This window comes from Macrotis lagotis, chromosome 7 (genome assembly GCF_037893015.1).
Source record: "Macrotis lagotis isolate mMagLag1 chromosome 7, bilby.v1.9.chrom.fasta, whole genome shotgun sequence".
In the NCBI taxonomy this organism is placed as follows: domain Eukaryota; kingdom Metazoa; phylum Chordata; class Mammalia; order Peramelemorphia; family Peramelidae; genus Macrotis; species Macrotis lagotis.
The window spans coordinates 69786430-69807768 of NC_133664.1; the positions used below are offsets into that span (position 1 = coordinate 69786430).

The 21339-nt window shown below is 36.8% G+C and overlaps 1 protein-coding gene across 9 annotated transcripts in view; it reads right to left on the minus strand.

Annotated features, from left to right (window-relative positions):
• Positions 1-21339, minus strand: part of ZNF438 (zinc finger protein 438) — a 137360-nt gene that overhangs the window by 49930 nt on the left and 66091 nt on the right. The window lies entirely within an intron of this gene.

A 21339-nucleotide genomic window follows, 5' to 3' on the forward strand; every position in this document is an offset into this window, starting at 1 on the left:
TTCAGCAGTGGAGCACTTAAGCAGAACCAAGGGGAGCCTGGAGAACTCTTTCTAAATAGTATGATTTTTTTTCAGCATTACTCATAAATCAAAAAGCTTTAAAATGGTGTTTCTTGGTTAAAAGGCCTAATTATATTTCAGTTGAATCCATAAAGAGGAACATTTTTAGGCATATCTCCAAAGGACTCCTCCAGGGACTATTGTTTTGTCTATATAGGATATACAGAGATAAAACATTTGCAAATAAGGTCTAGCTGGAGTAGTTGAGATAGCTTCCTGGGTTATGATTTCCTAGCTAGTGACCTTATTTAGGCGCCATTATTCTAGGAGACTTTGGGACCATTCTCTGATCTGAAGAACACAAAGAACCATAGAGTTGAAAAGGGACCACAAACAAAAGTCAAGGAGGAAGAGGAGAATGACATTTGTGTGGCACTTTAGATTGGCAAAACACATTTCAAATTTCATCTCACTTGAATCTCACAGCAACCCAGAAGTGCTATATCATTCTGATTTAACAGATGGAGAAACTGAAGCAGAGAGGTTGAGTTACTTGCACAGGGTCACACTGTAAATGTCTGAAGCAGGATTCAAACACGGGTCTTTCTACCAGAGATACTGTGGAATAAGTGTGGTGTTGAAAAATCAGCTAAAGAATACAAATTTTAAAATTAATGAATTAAATCAATCAGTTTTGAATATTCCAATAGACAATTCTACTGTTGGTAATAAATTCAATTTTAGGACCCCATAAAATAATACCATGAGGACTGAGTAACTATGATTAATTTGTTCCTTTAAAGTTTATTGATAATAATAATCCAATAACTTTTTCAGAAGATACAAGTCTTTTTTTCACTTAATAAAAAGCAATATGAAATACAGCAAGGGAAAAAAGATCAAAAGGTTTATCATTCATGTAACCAGACAGACAGTATGATTCAAGTTGCCCTGTTATTCCCAAATTGGAAAAGAACCAGAGAAAGGCTGCTAGATTGGGTAGATGCCTACAGAATAAAATGAGAAAGGCATGGAAAAGAAAACTGCAGAGAACTGGCTACAAGAAGCATAGAGTAAATATCCTAAAATGCACTCAAGCCCTGAAACATGGTACAAGTCATTTGTTTCATTTCAATCAAGTCTGGCTGGCACCAGTAGAATTGGATTTATTTATTAATGGTGGCTTATTCTATTTCTCCCGCCTTTGCTTACTTCCTTCGGTGTGTCCTGGCTCTTGTACAGACATGCCTTGGAGCACGGGGAGAGCATGATCTTAATGCTGTTTTGGACTCTGGATTCCCTTCCCACTCATCTCTCCAGCTACTGTCAGATCCAACAACAGTTTGGATTTTCTCACTACCTGACAATCACTTTAACTCCTGATGCTTAAAGGGCACTTTGTCTATCTCTAATCATCCTCCCATTTCAATCTATTCAAAAATGTTGCCACCACTACTTCCCAGAAAGTCAGGGCACTGTTCTCTTTGACTCCCCTCCTTCCCTATATACAAAACTAAAAATTTGTGTTTGAAGATTAATTAATTTATAATTTAATATATAAAATTAGATTTACAATTATTATCCCTTTGGTGTTCCTCTCCTCCTTTTCTTCAGGACTAAATTCTTCCATGCTTTTTACATCCTGCACAGAATCCTACACAGCATCCTGCCTATAGTACTTGCTCCTTGTGTGACGTGGAGACAAGTCATTCCACCTCCCTGGATCAGTTTACTCATCTGTAAACAGTCTAGTAGTCTTTGAGGGGCTTTCCGATCCTCGTCTATGATCATTCCTCAATTTATGAGCTGTGCCTACTGACTCTGACTTAGTAAGAGTGGACATGGTGGCTGGGTTTTTGGTCTTTTGTCAGGACCTTGGTGGGAGAGAAAGAGCTGACCTTAGAGCCTGGAAAACCTGGATTCAAGTCTAGTCTCTATCACACACTACCTGTGTGACTCTGGGGGGAGGTTTTTACCTTCTCACTGTCCCAGCTGCAGTTTCTTATCAGATGGTATTTCTCAAAAGGAATGTCACTATTCTGAAGAAGCTGGAGTAGACATAATTTCTAAAAATCACTATCTAAAAGTTTTTGATATTCTTAATTAAAATTATTTCTAGTTTTCTAATTGGAATTATGACCTGTATCTGGCATAGTCTCACAATGCCCTGACATAAGGAGAAAGCTCAAGATCCAGATCTCAAGGACTTCTGGAACAATGATTCAAGAGAACGATCACAGACAGGCTAGAAAGGAGTGAGGAAAAGTCATCAGAGGAGCTTAGCAACAAGAGGCCATGCTAGAGAGGGACCAGGAAAAGGAAGTTTGTGACAGCACTACACAACACAGTCTGTTATCAGCTGCCACATTGCGTACTTACTATGAAGATTATATGCCAAATTGGCTTCCTGAATGAAAAAGACAAGCTAGATAAAAATATGAATAAAACAAAATAAAATTCTAAACTCCTTCACGAATTAGTCTTTAAAAATCCAGTGTTTCTAAAGAACCAGATCATGTAAGGAGCCTACAGTTTTAGTGATATGGGCACCAATACCAATCATTACCCCTGCAGACCTCAGTAGACTGTCTTCAATAGGCTTTTTCACCAAATGTTTGACCAAGTTATTGACTTTCTGGTGATGAGCTTCTGCACACTGATAGGCTGGTCATTAGATGATAGACACAGGGTCCATGCTCTATATTTTTTTTCTGATCTACTAGTACCCTAGTACCTATAAAAACTTGAACTCTGCTGACATAGATTCAAGATCAGGGTCACTTCCATATGATGATGAGGTAGGAATTGGTGGGAATACATGCACAATATAAAAGATAATTTCATAAAGAAAAAAATGGTGACTCTTTTTCTAAGTATAAAATGGGTGTCTTGATCAAGGCTCTACCAGCTGAGGATTAAGTGAACCCAATTAACCTAATTTCTACTTGTCCATACTAAGTGGTTTATTTTAGATGTTACATTATTTCACAAAATCCTTTAGGGTACAACATAGAAAACCATAAACAGGCTGTAAAGGTTGTGACATTAATTTTGCTGTCATTCTCATGCCTTAAGTAGGCATCAAAAACTAAAAATCATGTCCTCTGGGAAAGAAGGCAAATCTGAAACTAATTATGGTTCTTATTATCGTAATACTATTAAATTAAACACTATGACCCTAGCTGAATTTCTTTTGGTATCTTTTGTTAATGAACAAAGCTTCTCAAATAAGATGACTGTGCCTTCAAATATAGAGAAAAACAACTCATCAGAGGACTACTGGAACAAGAGTAGTGTGACTCCTACACCTAAATTTTCACTCATCTAAAGCTTAACTGGAAAATTCAACATAATAATCAGCACATGAGGAAATACTTTGCATTTGTTGCTGCATTGGCTACCCAGCTTTGAGTAAGCAAAGAAACTGAAGCTGAAAGACTTCAGTGGGTGCTGCAGCTAAAGACTTCTGCTTTTTTAGGAAAACCTTCTGACTTCTTTTCTTAATTTGAGCATCAGCCAATTCCTAAAGCAGGATCAGTTTCTCTCCTGCTTGATTCGATGGAAAAGAATGATTATTTAAATTACTTATTGACTCTTAAGGAAAATTTAAAACATCTTTCCTTGGTTTCTCAATTTCAGCTTCTCAAAACTCAAACTGCTTTGGGTGTTTGGATGATAAAATGGCTGAATGATTTTCTGTGAGCAGAATCTCCTCCTAGAGGGGAGTGGATAAAGCTGGCTGACCCGGTGCATAAGGAGCCTTTACATATGTGTGTGCACACGCATCCACACACTCATTATCTAGAGCACTGAACACTGAAGAGTAGGAGGAAAGTTAGTCTGGCTTTGTTATTTTTCTTATAGGTGAAAAGCAAAGAGCTGGGAAACTCAGCTCATTGTAAAGGATGGGGAAGAAGAAAAAGGAAAAGAAAAAGGAGGGTAGGAAAGAACAGGGAAAAAAAGGATATTTGAATAATAATAAGTGTCCATTAAAAAAGAAGAAATATCACCTAAAAAAACACTCAACAAGACATATTTAACAAACAAAACCATTAAAAGAATTGGGTGTTTTTTTTTTTTAAATGGACTTTAAAGAAAACAACATGAGAGACAGCGCCTAGTGGACCGCAGTCTACCACACTTTGCCCACACTTACAAAGCTAGGATCATCAGGGGTAATACTTGAACCCAAGTTCAAATAGAAATGATTTTGATGCCTTCTCTTTCTAGTACCAGCTCATCCACAAAATTAAGATTTTGCCAATTCAACTACTCTGGTCTAAATAAAATTTCCATACTTTTTTTTTTGGCAAGGCAAAATGGGATTAAAGTGACTTGCCCAGGGTCACACAGCTAGGTAATTATTAAGTGTCTTAGGCAAGATTTGAACTCAGGTCCTCCTGACTCCAGGGCCACTGCTCTATCCACTGTGCCACCTAAGCTGCTCCTTAAAATTTTCATTTAAGTTTTATTCCTGTCTTTCAATTTCATTTTGGAATTTTTAACTCAACAAAGATTATCTGTGGCAGCAGCTGAGTCAGTAAGGTGTGAACCATTGGAGAAAAGGATGAAGAAGAAGGCAGCAAGCTTACACTTTTGGTCATTACACTTTGGGCATTGTCAGAAATACGGTGGTGGCAGCCTAATCAGTTAGGGAGCTCCCCCAGACTCCAGACTGTCAACACAATCTTGAAGATGAACCGGCTTGTCTACCTTGGTTTCCTCTAGACCCTTGTCATTCCATCTGGTCAACACAACAGAGAAACAGGAGGTGACAGGGGACCCACTGGCTTTGTTTGCATGTTTACTCAAGTTACCATGAGTATCTCCAAGTGTCCAGAGCTAGGCAAAAGTATCCCGATTAATGCTGTCCTATCCTTCTGCCTTTGGGGAAATTCTGTACCAGAGGACATAGGAGGAGAAAGAGAGCCCAGTGACTTTGCACAACCCTCCCTCACGTAAATCCAATTCACCTGTAAGTCATGGAATCACCTTTCTAGTGCCACTGGATCTCTTCTTCAAGAACTAAGGTCAAACAACAACTGCCACCTGAGCACCCTCTGGGAGGCAGAAGTAAGTTCAGAGCTCAGGGCAAGAATCTGAGTCTGTTTAGGGTAGCCTCAGACATCACTAGGACTTTCCTGAATGAATTTCTAACACAAAATCAGAGAAGTCTGACCTAGTCAATCTCTAGGATCCAGCAAGAGGCTATGGCCTTATGAGATTATGCCCTAAGAGAAATGAACCTGTGTAAGACTGAGGTTTGTATTCAACAGACATTTTTAAGGGCCAACTGGAAGAGGCTGTGCTAACTCTAGCTTCTGGAGGGAAACAAGACTCAGGTAAGAGAAGGTCCCGGTAATCGCAGAGCTAATAATCTAGCACAGGTATTAGTCCAACTCAGACAATCCTTAGGGTACAAGAGAATAAGAAAGAAGCTCTAGAATGAAGATGAAGAAGAATTGAGCTGAAGCTGCACTGTGTAGGAGAAAATATGAAAAGTCAAGGGCACTGTGGGATTTTAAACTGTTCTGGATTTGGGGAATCCAACATCCTTACAGATATTACATATCATGAAATTTGAAATTAAAATACCAATAGAAAATCTTAAGGAAAATTCATTTTCTCATTTTAGTATATATTCTGAGATATTGATATTACAAAATCAATACTGTTGGAATTAATTTTTATTTTTTATTGATTTTTATGTTGGGGTATTAAGCATTGATTTAAATGATCTTTACTTCCTAGGTGAAATGTAGACTTTTAAGACTTTCATATTCAGACTTCAGTGAGTTTCTATATCTATATCTATGTATCTATATTGAATCTATATCAATCTAATCTATCTATATATATATATTTTTTTTAAAAAGAGGAGGGTAACAATTTCTATCTTACTAAATATTTTTTAAAGACTTCTAGTTTAAACTCATTTTCTATTGAAAATACAAATATCAAAAAAGAAAATACAAATATCTTTATTTCTCACATTTCAATTAAAGAATTATTCATTGATTTCTCTCCAACATCAGTTGTTTTTTCCCCTCTAATACAAGTTTCAGAATGGGCATTGTATTTGACACCAAAAAAAATATGTATATCATACCCTGAATGCAGAATGTTTTGATACTAATGTCCAACTACCAAGTAATATCACTCAAGGAGAATGGGATTTACATTAGTGGAAGGGCATTTTAAGCCTAAAAAAAAAAAAAGTTGAAATCCCTTCTTCCTCATTCTCAACTGATGTTTTCACATTCACGTTAAATCCAAATAGGTAACAAATAGAGCCTCATGGCTTATAAAAATGGGTCCAGAATATTCTTCCTATAGGCTTAAATATCACAAAAGAACAGGTGCTCTCAAACTCAGGTGAGAAATTTTCTAGAGTTAACCTGAATCCCATAAGAATTATGTATTCATCTTCAAAAATAATCTACATGCTATCATTTTTTAAGTAGCATTTTTCTCCTCAGTGCTATTTACTTACAACTAACTGGTATCCATCATTTTGGTAAGCAATCTGGAATTATGCCCAAAGACTTATAAAATTGTGTATACTTTTTGACCAAGCAGTATCACTATTAGGTCTATTTCCCAAGGTGATTACAGAAAAAGGAAAAGAACTTATATATTCTAAAATATTTATAGCAACTCTCTTTGTGATGAGGAACTGGAAATTGAGGGGATGCCCATTAATTGGTGAATGACTAAACAAGCTGTGGTGTATGACTGTAATGAAATACTACTGTGTTGTAAGAAATGATGAGCTGACTGCTTCTAAAAAAAACATAAAAAGACTTCACGAAATAATGAAAAGTGAGTAGAACCAAGAGAATGTTGTCTACACTCAGAGCAATACTGTTCTAAAAATAATTATGAACAACCAAGTTATTCTGAGTATTACAAATATGCAAATCAACTATAAAGGACTTACCTCCAGAAAAAGAACTGATAAATAAAAGTATGCATTGTATGGTTTTACATATATTTATACATCTATGTGAAATGGTGGCTTTCTCTAGGGTGGGGTGGGGAGAGAGGGAGAAAATTCAGAATTTAAAATGTAAGAAAAAAAGTTAAATTTAATTTAAAAAATTATTTGATATGACAAACTAAAATATATCTTCCCAGAACAAAAAAGCAAAATCCTACAGCATTTTGAATATTGCACAAATCTGGCATTATTATACACCCAACAGTGTGTACTACACAAGCTACACAAGTAGCTTCTGATTAGGAGGATATCAAACAGAATAATTTGTTAAATTGAGCATATCATGATTGAAAATACAGCTTATTAACTGACTGATTTAGAAACTTATTTTTAGAATTATTCTAAACAAAAGTAAGCAACCTAAAAAATTCTATTGAGTAAAAACATTTGGTCACAGATTCAGAGATTTGATTGCCAAAACTAAGGAGACTATGAGGGCTTTCAAAGGTGGGATCTTTTTTTTCAGGTCTCATATTTCTTCATCAAGGAGAAGACAGTTAAAGCATGGTACTCCCTCTAAAAGAAGTTTATGAACTGGCAAGACCTTGGCCTTAAGAGTCCAATGTAACTGTCCCAAATAAAATCTTAAAATTCAAAGTATTTACATTTCAAGGAAAAAAATGTAAATATTTAAGAAAATTAAAATAATTAAATGATGCCTGATTTATACTTTTGTAACTTTTTATTTTTATTTTTATTTTTTAGGTTTTTGCAAAGCAAATGGGGTTAAGTGGCTTGCCCAAGGCCACAACAGCTAGGTAATTATTAAGTGTCTGAGGCCAGATTTGAACTCAGGTACTTTTGACTCCAGGGCCGGTGCTCTATCCACTGTGCCACTTAGCTGCCCCCCTTTTTATTTTTTTTACAAAAGACTATAGTTAATGTAAGATTTTGTAGCTTATTTTTAATAAAATAATTTCTAAAGCTATGAACTCTTTCACTGATCAAAAACTTTTAGTTTAGTCAGCAAAAGTTTTCATGGTTTTCATTGTTTTTTAAAAAATATGGTTATAGTCAATATATATTATTCTACCTGTCTTTCTTTGCATCATGGATTTTGGAGTTTTCAGTGTTGTTGATTTCTAAGATGAGAAATCCTTTGCCATAAATATGTTCTTGTGCAGAAATGTACATTGTGATAATTCTTGAGAAAAATGCTGACCTTAAAACAAAAATATTTTCTGGATCCAAATTAAAGTAATATACTTTCTCATAAGAGATTATAACTGTTGATATTCATTTAAATGATTTGTCAACCTCGTTTCTTTTTATTTAAGTTCCCTCAGGCCTAGAATTCTTATTTTTAATACAATCTAGAAATCAATAGCTTTTATAAATGTATGCCATTTTCCCAGTCTGTAAAACACAAACCATAAAGAATTAGCAATATGCAAGATATCTCTCTCTTAATTCAATCAAATCACAAGTCCAAATAAGTGGTTTTATTTTCCATGACTATTTCTAAAATAGAGCCTTTCTAGCTCTAAAACACTCAGATCTGGTATAATTAAATAGTGATTTCTTTACTGTCACCAGTCTAAATGTAAAGTCAACAGTAATCAATGGGCCTTCAGAAATAATTTGGAATACCAAAATAGGAATGTTTACTTGGTATCCCAGTTGAACAAAACACAAGCCAAGAATGTTGTACCAGTTTCAGGTCTCAGTTGGATTAAGAAAATAACAAAGGCTGATACTGAATTCATGTCAGGTAGTCTCTGAATCATGATTACTTGCTACAAAGCCATTTTGGGGTTAAGGACACATCAACCATATTTCCATTCTCATTATTTTTTTTCATAGTAAGGTAACCTGTGATGAAAAACAGATGATCCCCATACAACAAGAAACATACACTTTCTAAAAAAGGAATTAAGAGTTATGCAGATTAGAGCAAAAGCAGCTCTAAGAAGGAAATTCTGCCTTACAACTTGCTATGCATTGATAAGTATCTTTGATACCAAACTTGCTGGAGATCATATTGTCTCTGCCCACCAATCAGTAAAACAGCTCTGTGTAAGAGAGATAGCAAGACACAGACAGATGGACAATCAATAAAGAATATTTATTAAATACTATGTGGATGCCTTGATGGGGGAGGAACCCTTTACATTAGATTAGAATAAAATATATCCCCTTACATTACTGATTCTTATAATTGAGTTTGCAAAGAAAATGTTGGGATGATTTTAAACTGCAGACCTTTTTTATACATTAATTTGTGATGAAAAGAATATTTTAAAATCTTGGTTATACTGGTTAAACTGAATGCTATAAAGATTTTTAAATACATTAATTTTATATATTTTGTGATATAAAGAATATTTAAAAATCTTGTTTATTCTAGTCAAACTGTATGCTTTACAGTTTTAAACCAAAGTAATCTTCTTAGGATGAATTCTAAAAGATCATCTTAACTCTTATTAAAAATATGAATTAAATAATTTTCAAAACTAACAGTGGAAAAAAGGCAGCATCTTTCTCAAAGTCAAAAACACATTTTTACTGTACAATGATAATTAGCTAAGTGCATCCCTTTCTCTCTCATGTCACAATATGGGAAACACAGGGCTGTGAGAAGCAGGATAATCATGTCTGACCACTCATGAACAACAATCCTCAATTCTATGTCCTGTCAATGGTCCTCCAAGTCTATGCTTCAACAACAATCCTACTTTAGGTATCTCTAATTCGTGTTAGACTTTGGTCAAGTCTAAGTATGCTTTTCTCCTTAACTTCTAACCACTGCTCCCAGGACCGGCTCCTGGGGTACAGTTGAACAATCTAATTTATTGAAGCAGCCTCGATGCTTCCCCCAATCCTTTCTCATGAAGGTTGAAGAAACTTTGTTCCTTCAAAGAATGTCTTTATGACCCCAAAGTTCTTCACTTTCATCCTCCTCAGGATGCAATTTGCTTAGCAAAGTCCTTAAAATGAGACACCTGGAAATGACCATAAAACTCAGACATGGCCTTGCCCATCTCAGTGTCCTAGTCTTCCTACTTCCTGAAGTCCCAGGACTTGGGTCTCTCTATGAAGTCTAACAGAACATTAGTTTTTTGACTGCTGCCTTACACTGTTGCTTCTTTGGGGGCTAAAAACTAAGACTCTCAAGTCTTTTTGATGTTCTTGATGACAGTACAATCATGTCTATCATATTGATTGTGCATTAATTTGTGATTTTAGATACATCTTCTAAATTTTATCATATTACATTTAACCCAACTTTTAGGCACTGCCTGTTGTTTTTTGGATCCTATCATGAAATGTGTTATCCCATTTTATCACCTCCAAATTTAGTAAATATGACCTCTATTCCTTAAAGAAAGGTGTGTGTGTGTGTGTGTATGTATATATATAATATATATATATATACATACACACACACATATATATATATGTGTGTGTGTGTGTGTGTGTATATATTAAGATATTAGAATCACAGGGCTAAATTCAGGAACCTGGGGTGATTTACTCAAGAATTCCTTCCAGGATGACAATGATCTCCTCCTAGTTCTGTTTTTAAAATATTACATTTTTTCCCAAATACATATCAAAATAGGTGGTTTGTTTTTGGGGGTATTTTTTGCTTCCCAATCTGCCCCCCCTTGCTATCAGCTTCATCTCATCCTCTAATCTTTCTCTCCTCCTACTTCCATACAGGGTAAGAGAGACTTCCATACCCAACCGAGTGTGTATGTCATTCCCTCTGTGATTTTCCAAGAGAGTTAGATTCATGCTTTGTTCTTCACCTGCCCTATCTTCCCTTCTACTATAATGGCTCTTTTGCAACTCTTATAAGAGAAAAATTTCTCCATTCTAGCTCTTATCAGCACAGTTTTCCTTGATAATTTCTTGGCATAAAATATCTAGGCTCTTTTTTTTTGATCATGGCTTTCAGGAAAGCCAATATTTCTTAAATTATCTATTTTTCCAGGTCAATTGGTTTTTCTCATGAGATATTTCATATTTTTTCATTCTTTTATTTTTTTATTGTTTCTTCATATCTCATGGAGTTATTAACTTCCACTTGTTCAATTCTAATTTTAAGGTATTATTTTTTTCAGTTTTTTGGTGACTTCTTTAACAAGTTGTTGTCTCTTTTCCCCAAGATTTTCTTGTATAGGTCTCATTTTTTTTCTTCTTTCTTATCAGATTTTCAAAATCCTTTTTGAACTCTATGGAATTCTTTTTGGGCCTGAAACCAATTCACATTGTTCTCTGAAATTTTATATGCAGCTATTTTGACATGGTTGTTTTCTGAGTTTGTGTTTTGATTTTCCCTTCACGATAGTAACTGTCTTTACTTATGTTTTTTTTGTTGTGTTGTTATCATTGTTGAGTCATTTTCCTAGCCTATTTTTTGACTTTTAACTTTCAGGTTGAGCACTGGTACAAGTTTCAGGTTTTTCTTGTCACTGTTTTCAGAGTTAGATATGTAAGTCTCTTAGTTTTCAGTTCTTCTAAGGTGAAATGATCCAAAGAGATGTGTGGTCACTGCTTTCCTGGTCTATGCTCTGGATTGCGAGCGATCACCAGCACTCCTCTCCATCCTGGAGTTGTGACAAGAATCTCTGCTCCTGCTGGTCCTCCTCCACAACCCTGAGACTATGACATGGAACTGAGTATGGACAACAGAGTTGTCCACAATCAGAGTTCTGATCCCAGTGCCAACAAAGGGGCTCCTGTAATCTCCTTATGTACAGTTGACCATCTGTGGGTTGAAAGCTCCTGGGCTGGACTGCACTCCACTCTCACCCCCATGAAACAGATCTTTCTTCCCAACCTTAGGTTGAAATATTGTTTCACTCCATCCTTTTGCTGGTTCTGTCACTCCAGAATTCATTTTGAGGCATTATTTTAATACTCTTTGGAAAGGCACAGTGAAGAAACCTAGAGTGCAGAAGATCCAAGTTCAAATCCAGCTCAAGACAGTTACCAACTATGTGATCCCAGATTCAAAGCATTTAGTCTCTGCCTCAATTGCAATTCTTGAATTGCAAAATTGAAATAATTTTATTCCTATAGTCTTGGCACATCACAAATATTTAATGTCAATTTCTTTCCTTCCTGATGTGTATGTATGCATAGACACATGTAGGGGTGTGTGTGTGTGTGTGTATGTATTTATCACTGCCCTATGGCATAGGTGGTCCCAGAGTATAGACTGAGACACACACACACACACACATACACGTATATGTATATACATGTCTTTTCCTCCTCCCCTCCCTTGTTTTTTGCTTGTTTTTCCTTTTTGTGGGACAATGGGGTTAAGTGACTTACTCAAGGTTACACAACTAGTAGGTACCAAGTGTTTGAGGTCATACTTGAACTCAGGACCTCCTGACTCCACAGCTGGAACTCTTTCCATTGCACCACCTAGTTGCCCCTACACATGTCAATCTGTATCCTGGAACCATCACTTCTGTGTCAGGAGGTCGGCAGCATGTCTCATCATTGGGTTTTGGCCTAAACAACACAAGGGTGGTCTTGCCCCTGACCGGACCTCCAGTTCAATGCTGCTGGTCTCAGTCACTGACAACCTGCAGGGAACTGAAGGCTCCCTTTTGGTCTGGTCATTCTGCCCTAGCTCTGCCCAGTTTCAGACTGGAAAGGAAATTGATTCCTATTTTTCTCTGATGTGGTCAGAGTCACCCAACTGCTGCTCACTTGGATGTTTGTTGAGGTCCTCTTCCTCTCCCCCAGGCACAGATCCCCTCCCCAATTTTGATCTCATCTGCTTTGAAATGTGAATGACAGAGCTGCCAGTCCCCAACAATTCCTGCTCCCTCTCTGTACATCTTCTAATGCTAATCTAGGTTGAAAAAATGGCTCACAGATTTTATAACCAATTTTCCAATCACAACTTGTTCGGGTGCCCTGATCTAGATCTTTCTGAGTAGTCATGAAGGAGAGCTAGGCTTTGCTGCTTCCTCCTAGTCTCTGACATTGATCTCTTAATAGCTACATGCCCTGTATCTTGACATTCGTTCTAAACTGGCAGGTTGGGGGTCCAACATCTAATCAAAAGATGATGAGAAAATATTCACCCTCCCCTGAAAAATTCAGCAATTTTACAATTAACTAGGAATTCTCCCTGCTGTGTCTCCTCCTAAAGCTGGTTATGCAAGTCTCGGTCTCCTCCTATCTTTATTTCTGTTGTGAGCATCATTGTCCTTCTAGTTTCTCAAGCTTTCAATCTCCTTGTTATCCTAATCTCTTCACTCAAAAGAAACGGTTCTTTTTAAAGTTAATAAAAATATTTTCACCATCAACTATAATGGCACTATTTTAATCCTTATTCTCCTTGACTTTTTTGCTGCATTACAGATTTTTGACCACTCTCTCTTCCTGGATATTACTCTCCTTTTGAGGCTGCCAAAAACAATATGTCAACTATAAAAATTCTCATATCTGAATACGTAAATTTGGATGCAGAATTTCCCAAGTTGTTTTAAAAAAACCTTAAGTGTTTCAGTGGGTTTTGAACCCATTTATTAAAATCATAAAAGTATAATACTTTCCAATTAGTTTGTAAAAACAACTAATTGACATCAGGGAACACAGAAATTTACTAGCCAAATTTCAACCACAATCATTCTATAATTAGCAGATGGGACTGAAAATGATTATCATGATTTAGTAAGCAGAATCAATGGATGCAATTCTTCCATTTTATTTTCTGAATCTTTTCAGTTAAAACAACTTAAAACTAAGCATTGAAATAAACTTAATTCAGAATAAGACCTTCAAACTGGTATATCTCAAAATGTTGCAACCAAGATTTTCCAAAATAATGAAGCATATTCGATCACATTGCTTTCACTAAAAAAATAATGCTGTTTATAGTGAGCAAAAGATTTTCTGTAATATTAAGAAAATATTGTTTAATTTTGAGCTTACTTTTTAATGCTTTTTTATGTTTTGTGTTTTATGATGTACTTTATAATTGCAACAAATAATTTACAAATAAGGAAATATACATGTACTAGTTGTATGTGTCAAACATTTTTTCTGATACAGATGTTTGATCAAAAGCATTTGGAAGGGGCAGCTAGGTGGCTCAGTGGATAGAGCACCAGTCCTGGAGTCAGAAGTACTGAGTTCAAATCCAACCTCAGACACTTAATAATTACCTAGCTATGTGGCCTTGAGCAAGCCACTTAACCCCATTTATTTTACAAAAAAAAACTAAAAAAAAAGCATTTGGAAAATACTCGAAGACTGAAAAGACTGAACATCATCAACAACAAAAACCAAAAGCAAAGTTTTCCATCTTTTAGTCAAAGACAGCAAGAAATCCTTTCTAAGATTTGACTAAAGTCAAAGTCAAAAAAAATCTATAGCACTCCTATTATCTATCATTGTAGAAACCCTGTCGAAAAATGAAATTATGTTAGTCTATAATAAACTGGTCCTGATGGTCCCATGCTATTCTTTATTATCACCATTTCTTTTTTCTGTCTTCTAATCATTTCTTTTAATAATGTATTCTAAAATTTTGCCAGATGTCAAAGTCAAGCTCACTGGCTTTGCAAGACCCTACCTTCTCCCCCACCCCTTCTTCCAAATTGGGAAATTTATCCTTCTCTAGTGGTAGATACCTACCTGTTCTTCAAAGTCTATCACTGACAATGGCTGAGGAATCTCATTTGCCAACAGATATGACCAAGGCATAGGATTAAAAGCTAAGGTTGCTCTACATAGTACCAAAGGAACTCACTGCTTGATTCATTCACTGCAGACTGAGAAACTTTGAGGGAAAAGAAGAATTAAGTAAAGCACCTATTACACATCCAAACCGTTTGAATGAACAAACTCAATTCAGTAGCCCACACAGACATCTTCAAAGTCTGAACTTAAAAGAAATCAAGTTCAATATTCTAAACAGTCAGCTCTAATTGCCTTTGGTTTGAAATTTTTTAAATGAACAAAGGATTTCCCTTCAATATTTTCCCTCACTAACAGTTCTCCCCTGGACTTGGCTCCAGAGAAGAATCAAAGTGGGTATGAAGGCCAGTTCACTTCTACCAGTGGAGATAAAGGGGACCCTTTAAGTCATCCTATTTAAAACTGCCCTCATGAAAAAGATGCATTGATCCATCTATTTAATATGAATGCAACAGCTCTGCCTTACAGACTACAAATCTTCCTCACAGAGGTTATGGGAGGACTGAGAAATGAATAAATGTTGTAAAACACTTTGCAAACAAAAAAGTAACAAGTGCAAAATGAAAATAAATGTTATTTCAGATAGCTAGCTAATACTGAAATTGTTTGCTCAAGAATTTTCTGAAGGGGAATAAAAGGATTCTACCTTCTCATGTTATAGAAATAAATTTTAGGATTAAGTAAATTCATTTATAACATACAATATGGCAAATGGAATCCAATGCAATAAATAACCTTAAGTATATATTATGAACCATACTCAGAAATTATCACTTTATTATGGTGACATGCAAAACATTTTTTCTAATTAGTGTTCAAATTTTTTTCATATGAATTTCATGATTCTATGAAGAAAATGAGCCTATTGGGCAAAATGCATAGTTCACATATATCTATTTTTAAGCTGAATTTTTAAATTACACAAAAAATCTCATTGCTCAATATTATTGTGAAGATATTTTAAATTACCCTGCCGCAAGATCCACAGGCTGAAACAGGAGAACATTTTACTGTGTAAAACAGTGGGATTGAGAAGACCCAGGATGGGACTTAAGCACTAGTTCTCAGGCTTTCTAAGTTGATAAAAATAACAAGAATAAAGAGCCATTGGATTTTGCACCCAAAGCATCACCACCTGCCCAGAAGCTGCTACTAAAATATGGCGAAACCCACTTCAGAGACAGGGAGGGTGCATGGCTCTTGTATCCTACAGGAGGGAGTCTTTCCGACCTACTTCCCCCACCCAGCAGCCCCCAAGCCAAGCATCGCAACCTGAGATGGGAAGTTGGCTTCCAAGGATGCTGAAAACCTCGTTCTTCAGAAGAGAACACTTGAGTTAAATGGCAAAAAGGAGTTTCTGCAGCATCCACCTTCACTTCTTCTCCTTGTCCACAATCCCTCTCATCACTCCCTATCTTCCCACTCCTTGCTGCCCCTAGGGCCAGGGTCTCAGAGGCAAAGCAGAACCCAGTGGCCTCCTGGTCATCATCTCCAGGCCAGTCAGAGGGGCAGTGGTCAGGCAGCTCCTCCCAGTGTCCTGGGTCCACCCTCCCCCGAGCACAGGCCTTGACAGCTGGACAGCAAGGACAAAGGAGAGCACGGGACAGGGTAGCAAGGCTGCCCCTGGGCCCCCACAGTGGGGAAGCAACAGGCCTCTAGAGAGGTGAAGAAACTGTGGTGTGACTCAGCCACAAGAGCCCAGGAACAACTGGGGCCAAATGATGAGGGGAGTGTGTGTGTCTGTGCGCCTGTGTCTGTGTCTCTAGGTGTGTCTGCGTTTGTGTCACTGTCTGTGTCTCTGTGTGTCTGTCAGTGTCTGTGTGTTTGTCAGTGTCTGTGTGTTTGTCTGCGTCTGTCTGTGTGTCAGTGTCTCCGTATGTGTCTGTCTGTGGGTGTCTCTCTATGTCTGTGCTACATATAATTTTCAATATCATTATTTCCTTTTCAATCTGTGGACATTATTCTAAACATTTAGCAACATATTCTGAGAAGGCCTATCCACAGACTTTACCCATCTCCTGCTGGAGAAACCTGAGTCAAAACCCAGGGTTGAAATCCCCTCACCCTAGGCAGCCTGTGGCCCAGGGCCTTCAGCCAAAGGTTTTCTGTCACCCAGTACAGCGTGAGCTCTACACTAGCCACGTCACACTGCTGGACCACTCCCCAGGGAGGCTGGAGCCAGAATCCAAATGTGACTTGGCGAAGCTTACCCAAATGAACAACAAAACAATGCCACATAGGTAACACAGCCACAGGGATCTGTTTCTCCTTGAGCTGACACCACCGCCCCTCCATCTGGTTGTCCTTTGGCCCTTAGTTTCCTTTTGTGTAAAACAAAGGGAGTGGGTCAGTAGATGGAGCTTGGTCACTAAGTTCATGCCTGGGCCCTGCCATTGACTACCTTTGTGACCTTAAAGAAATCACATTAACCTCTCTGAGCCTTTGTCTCCTCATCTATAAAAAGGAAGGCAATGAACTATATAGTTGACCTCACCTCCAGGGATCCCTTGAGTTTTCAATGATGTGATTTTATGAGTCAATAATTTCTAAGATAACTCCAATGTTATACAACAGACAGTTGTTCAATTAATGTTAGTTACATACACAAAATGGATCTGGAACATCTATACAGTCTTATTCTGTCTCAAATGAGAATTCTTGGGCATACAAACATTTTTTCAATCACTGTATTAAAACTGGTACCCAATAAATTAATTTTTACATATCAATTATTTGTTTCATGCTTTATGACAAGAAATCTGACACCATTGTCAATTCCAGATGGATCTGAAAAAACAAAATAATCCTCGAAAGAGAACATAAAATGGAGGTCTATATAACAAAATTAATGGAAATATAAATATTGTCTATAAAAAAATCTAGTTAAAAAAATTAAAAGTAAAGTGAATACCAATTTTAGTAATGACAGTTTCAGTAAGCAAGGCAGAAAAAAATCATCTATCTTTAAATGAACAACTTTTTAAAAATGATACCTATATCATCAGAGAATCACAAGGCAAAAAATATCCTAAAAAATCCCAATGTTGTATTTTTAAAATGAAAAGCCATGATCAACTTTAATGAAACATGAAACACAAATAAAACAAATAAACTCATTCTTCTTTTAATTATGATCTCAATATGTCACACAAGAACTCTTTCATCAGAAAAGAAAAAAAAATGTTACTTAGTCATTCTTTTAAAAAGCAAGAAACACCATATGAAATCATTGTCTCTGCATGATTCAAGTTTCCTAGTAGATGTAGTTTTCACCAAGATCTGAGGGTAAGGGCAGAATATCCAATTTGCCCGATGCACACATCACCATTCAGTCAAATGTATGCTCTCTTGGTTTATGCACAAAGTATGATAGAAATCAATGTCATGAACCCCAACCTCCAAGAGCTCCTGATCAATAGAAGAAAAACAAAGTCAACTAGCATTTTTGAAGCTCCTACTACAATGAGGAGCTGTGCCAAGGGTTGAGGAGGCAAAGAAATGAAGCATGGTCTCTAGGCCAGGAGGTCCTGGTCTCGCCCAGAGACCTACAAATGCCACAGAAAGGATAAATTAGAGGAGATGCCCAGAGGGAAGGTAGGCAAGGCTTCTTGGAGAAGGCCTGACTTAATCTGAATGAGGAGATGGAGAGGAGGGTATCTGACAGGTACCATGGGCCCTGGCCAGGGGTGGGGGGGTGGGGTGGAGAGCAGAGTATTCCAGCAGAGCGAAAAAGCAGGGAAAACCAGGAAGCAGCAGGTAGGTCATGAAAGGCTACACTGATCCTGAAAGTTGCAGACCCGAGGCACCAGTGTTAACTAAAGAGGGTGACGCGAGTGGATGATGGACACAAGTGAAGGAAGCCGGGAGAAGATCCCACAGTCTGCTGCAAGATTCTAGAAGGGAGATGGAGAGACCCTAACCAGTGGTGGCATATACAAACAGATATTCAGAAGAGAAAATGTAAAAGATTTGTCAACTACCAGGACATGAGGAGTGGAGAGGGAGCACACAGGGTTTGAGAATGGGGATGACAAGGAGGGTGGTGGTGTCTTCACTAGAAAGAGAAGTTTGAATGGGAGAGGGTCAGAGATTTGGGGAAAAGAAAAGAAAAGGAAAGGAAAAACTACCCAGGAAACAAAAAATAAAACAGAACGAATGATTATAGGTCTACCAAGGCGTTCTGAAAGAGATGGCTACTGAGTGTAACTAGGGAGATCTATGCTTTTAAAGTGAGGATTCTTAAGAAATATATTTCAAATATGTTTTGCATGACTGCACATGTATAACCTCCATCAGATTGCTTCAGGAAGAGTAAGGAAAAGGAGGGAGGGAGAGAATTTGAAACTCAAAATTTTAAAAGATATATGTTAAAAATTGTTTTTATCTAAAATCATATAAATAAAAACATTTCAAACTTTTCACAACGTATCTGCCAACAACCTGTTCTCTATCTGTCATAGAACTTTTCACACTGGCCACTTAGAGGATCACAGCTTTAGAGCTATCAGAGCCCAACTCCCTCATTTTACAGTAGGAGAAACCATATTTGTGCGACCTCAGTGGCGAACTCCTTTTTCTCCTCTTCACTACCCACTCCTTGCCTTCTCTAAATTCTTAGCAAAAAAAGCTACTGGCATTGAATGCACAAGCAAATATTCCTGAAAATGCTTTCATCTTCTTACATTGCTTTAAAAGGTTAAAAGCAACTACCAAAAGATTTCCTATTTCATATGATTTAGGAAAAAATACTCAATTTCCAGGATTAGATCACTGAATTTTACTTGGACTACCCATGACAGAAAGCTGACAGAATGAAAAGGGCAGAAAACAGTTAAACCTGCCAGAGCATCTGAACATCATAGTCCATTTCTCATTCCCTTATAAATAGTTTAAATATATTTAGTTAAATAAACAAGGCTACATGTAATAAGAATAGGAGATCCTCGGGTAATAATAGGCCACAAGTATGGAGGACAAGAATTAAATAAACATACTGTAGCAGTGTTCTGGACACAAACCAAGGAGCTGCCTTGCATTTATCAGTTGTTGGCCTCTACCCCAACCCTGCCAGTTGTTAGCAGAATGAGCTATTATTAGGAAAGAGAGTGACATTTTTCCACTGAAAATGTTTTCACGATACAGCTGGGTATTCATCCAGACTGAGCATGTGATAAGGCAGATTGACCCTATCCAAAAAGCTAAAAGGATCTTGAGTTTAATCTGTATTTCTAATTAATAGATTCACATTAACATGGTATCTTCAAGAGCTTTTAACATTGATATTATGCCAGTTTCTATTTATATCAATATAAGGCCAGAAATAAAAATTCAAAGTAGAGCTAAATATGTACTTAAAAGTCTGAGATCATATATATATGTATATGTGTGTGTGTGTGTGTGTGTGTGTGTGTGTGTGTGTGTGTGTGTATATATATATATATATATATATATATATATATATATATATATATATATGAATCCAAGGGGAAAAAATCCTTCTTTGGTGCCATAAAAGAGATTATTTATGTAGAATTTATAGGACAAAGTTCTTCTACTTGTTTTTGCCCTGGTGCTTTCCACCCTCAGGAACTTGAACCCTATCATCCCAATAGGTTTATTGTTGATGCCATAATTCTTTATAGAGTAAATGAAATATCGTAAATCACCTGATGTCCTTTCAACTTAGATTTTATATTTCATGGCTTTAAAGCTGGGGGGTGAGGGGAGATGCAAAAGAAAAGATTATGCTTTGAACCTCTACATAATTTAGGATGGAAAATAAATCTGTGAAATGCCATTTAGCACCCTAACTTCCACACCTACACCTAAATTAGTATAATCTCTTAGATCATTCTGAAGAGATTTCAGGTAAGTGCTGTGGTTTCTCTTACAAAATAATGCAGAGCACTTGGCCCTTCCTGTGATAAATGAAGTAATAAGCCTCTGGAACTGCCATTGTGTATATTTAAGTACCTCCAGTGAGTCTGCCAGCCTGCTGGATACCTACACTATGAATCTATTATTGAGCATCCAAAAAAGAATACTTATGGTGGAAAAAAGGTTGAGTGCCTGCCCTTTGAGTTTTAAACCAAAGATCTAGGCTTGTTAGAGCTACAAAGCTCAACCTACACTTTATGGTAACCTAATTTAATGAAAAATATTCCTGGGTCTATTTGAAAATAGTGAGGCAAAATCCTATTGTAACTAAATGTCTGAAGCACCTTTACAGTGAAGCTAGTAGTGAGTTCTGCTTAGTGGTTCACAAGCTGACCCTGATTATTCTGATCACAGATACATTTGACCATGAAGCTGATGATAAAGTAATGATAATCATAGGCTTTAAATCAAACACGCTGATTTCAAATCACAAAATAATGGATCTAGACAATATCTCAAGAAGTTATATCTACCAACCCCAGGTCTGAACCACCCTAGGACTTGGCAAAGTGTGGCCTTGCTTGACAATGGATCTGCCAGTGACAGATGATGCAAATGATCAGATAGGAAATATAAGATACAAAAGGGGAAGAATATTCAAAAAGAAAGTTCTAAAGATGGCTCAGTTGGGGTTTTGGTAGACCATATTTTGCCGAATACAAATGAAATTGAGCAATTGCTATCAAACTAAAAAACTGGGAAATTCAAGGAATTGAAAGGTTCTGAAA